This window comes from Arachis ipaensis, chromosome B08 (genome assembly GCF_000816755.2).
Source record: "Arachis ipaensis cultivar K30076 chromosome B08, Araip1.1, whole genome shotgun sequence".
In the NCBI taxonomy this organism is placed as follows: domain Eukaryota; kingdom Viridiplantae; phylum Streptophyta; class Magnoliopsida; order Fabales; family Fabaceae; genus Arachis; species Arachis ipaensis.
In genome coordinates this window covers 118,909,729-118,913,110 of record NC_029792.2, presented here as the reverse complement: position 1 = coordinate 118,913,110, position 3,382 = coordinate 118,909,729, and the positions used below count along the sequence as shown (strand labels likewise).

At 23.4% G+C, this 3,382-nt stretch overlaps 1 non-coding gene across 1 annotated transcript; it reads right to left on the bottom strand.

Moving 5' to 3' along the window:
* TRNAR-ACG lies at positions 464-536 on the bottom strand. Its single transcript has one exon. It is a non-coding gene; the product is annotated as a tRNA-Arg (tRNA).

Genomic DNA, 3,382 nt, shown 5'->3' with positions numbered 1-3,382 from the left:
TCTTTTTGTTTTTGGTTCGCATATTTTGTTGTTATTTTTTTTTTGTACATATATTTTGTTATTTTTATTATTACTATATCATAATATTGTCTTTTTGGGCTTTTGGTCTTCATCATAATGTTTTTTTCTTCAGTTATCAGTTATTCGTATAATTGTGCTGGAGGACTCCTTTTATTTATTTATTTATTGGTAAGAACTTCTTTTATTTTTTGCCATTGCTAGAGGTCCCTTGAACGTTGATATTTGTGTTTTTATTGTTGATGGATTATTCCCATTTGTTTAGCCCATTATAGTAGGTTACATTTTACTATTTTAGTTTTCTGGTCTGGATGAAGACTTAAAAATAAAATAGGGATCGTGTGAAGAGAATCTAGGACAGTAAAAAAATGAGTAAAAAATTATCAAAAAAAAAAAAAAGTAACAAATTGAAAAGCGAAAGTTGAGGCTGAAAAAGTAAAACAGACGACTCCACTGGGGATCGAACCCAGAATCTCTGGTTCCGTAGACCAGCGCCTTATCCGTTGGGCCATGGAGTCCTCTTATGAAGACGACAAAATACATCAGTTAATTGTAAAAGTTTGAAGTAATTAACAAAACCTTAAAGAAATTACACCACCCTAGTGCGAAACCAACATCACCTTTGCAAAACAATTTTACATTCATTTTGTAATAGGTTGCAACAAAATGTTCCCTTGTACATGCATGTTAAGTATTTCACTAATGAATCATACAGAAACTTATTAGCTTACATTTTTCAGGTTTTTTAAATTAAATTCTGAGATACTTAGTTTTGGAATAACTATTTTCTGAGAGATAAATAGATTAGATAATTTTAAAAAAGCTTTCTGAAATGTTTTAGATAAAATTAGATATATGAAAAGCAAATTTCTAAATGTAATAAAATAATAAACTTCAAACTGGTGACTAATTTTTGTAGTTATCGGTTTAAACAGTTTAAAATATTATATTTAGTATATTTAGTTAGTAAATTAGAATGTTCTTCAACACAGTCTCAATTAACACTAAATTCGTGTAAAATGGTCGGCGATCTAGAGTAATAATTGTATTGTTTGGATGAGTTTTTAAGAAAATATTTTTTTTGAGTTATTTTTTTTAAAAAAATTTTATAAAAAAATAAAAATAATTTTATATTTAGATATTTTATGTAGAAAAATCTTTTTATTTGTTAATTGAAACTCTTTTTTATTAAAAAAATATTTTTTTTATCAAAATAATAGCGCCCAAACAAGTACAATATCTTGTGTCTTGTTTTTATTCTTACGTCCCTCCAAAACTTTTTTTTCCCCAAAGAACACAACTATAAAACTTGATTTACAATTATAAAACTCAAAAACCAATTTGAAATACGTTTAAAACTTGGGAATAAAACTGATTATGGTCAACATTCATGGAACAATTAAATTAAATTATCTCAATAACATTATTCTGTATTCATGGAGCAATTAAATTTAATATAACTTAAATTCATAAAATATTTCATTTTATATTTTATATTGTCATGGTAGTAAGTTTCATTTAATCTATTATATTTATTATACATTACTAATTTTATAACTAATGCCATATGTTATCTTTTTATTATAATTGAAATCAAATCTTTTCTTTTAAAATTAAAAAATTCTTCTCTCCTTCTCACTAATTTTATAACAAAAATGTATCACATGTCACTCCCTTATTACAATTGAAATCAAATCTTTCCTTCTAAAATTAAAGAGTTTTTCCTTATTCCTTTTTCTATCCCTCTCATTCCTTCAATCACTCTATTATATATCATTATCATTATCAATGACTAATTACGAATTTGACAATTAAAAAGTGCAACATAGTATTCTTTAATTGTATTAAAATTAAAATTAAAATATTAAAATTAAAATTGAAATTAAAATTTACCTATATTATGTATCATATATTACTATCTAATTTAATAATTAAATGTGTCACATGACACTCTCTTATTAAAATTGAGAGAAAGTATTTTTTTTCAATATAAAAAATCATATTTTTGTAATATTATTACGGATAAAAATACTAATTGTCTACTATTATTAAAAATCTAATTAACAAGTAACTAAACATTAAACTAAAATTAAAAATAATATTTGCGGTTTCAAAAATGACTTTCTTAATGGTAAGAAAACTTGCATGAAAAGTAACCTTCAAACACAATGCATCACAAAAGCATGTATTGATAATTAAGATATAATATACGTGTATTTAATTTTAGGGTCATACTAATTAATGAATGTTTTAAGAATACTAGTTAAAAACACGCCAAAAAAAGGGGGGGGGGTTACTAAAAATTATTAAAAAGATAATGTTTTTAATATCAAAAGCTTAAAATATTCTATTATTATTATTCTAAAATGTGTTTGCTAAATCTTCATTTTGATACTCAAATAGTCAAACATATTGCCTACCATATGACCGATCTATTTTATTTTATAAAATGATAGGCTCGTGGTGTGGACGTGTGGTGTTTCTTGTCCTGTCCTTTTAATTTCTTTCATGATGCTTACATATATGTTACCAAGAAAAAAAAAAACCAAGAAAAAAAAAAGTGCGTTATAAACTTTTGTAAAGAATCAATTGAGCTGGTGTATAGCGTCTTTAAGCCCATCAGATTTGATTCGCCTAATGTATTTTATAATTCTTTAAAAAACACTAAATAGACATGTTTGATTCCATTTTATTTTTTAAAAAATGCTTTATTTCATGTTAAATAATTGGGTTAACCACAAAAAATGTTCTCGAATTATTTAAATGCCAACAAAAATACACTCGAATTTTACTGTCGACAAAAATGCCTTCAAATAATTTAAAAACACAATAAAAATACCTAACAGTAAATATATATTTTCAAAAAATGTCTTAGAGATTTAATTTTGATATAATTTTTTTTTGTTAATAACCAATAATACTTTTAAAAAATCACAAAACAATATATACTTAACAAAAAACCACCAAATTTTAAGAATAATAATATCTCATTTTCTAATCATTCTTGCAAAAAATCGCATCAAATTCAATCTTTAATGTATTTTTTGAGAAATACATATTTAATGTTGGTTCTTTTGCAAGATTATCTAACATTAAATATATATTTCTCAAAAAATACATTAGAGATTGAATTTTGATACAAGTTTTTTTCATGCATGATAAAAAAAATGAGATATTATTATCCTTAAAATTTGGTGATTTTTTATTAAGTATATATTTTTTTTGTAATTTTTTATTAACAATTAATAATACTTTCAAAAAATCACAAAAAATATATACTTAAAAAAAATTACCAAATTTTAAGAATAATAATATCTTATTTTTTTAATTATGCTTGCAAAAAATCACAGTAAAAATTTAGTCT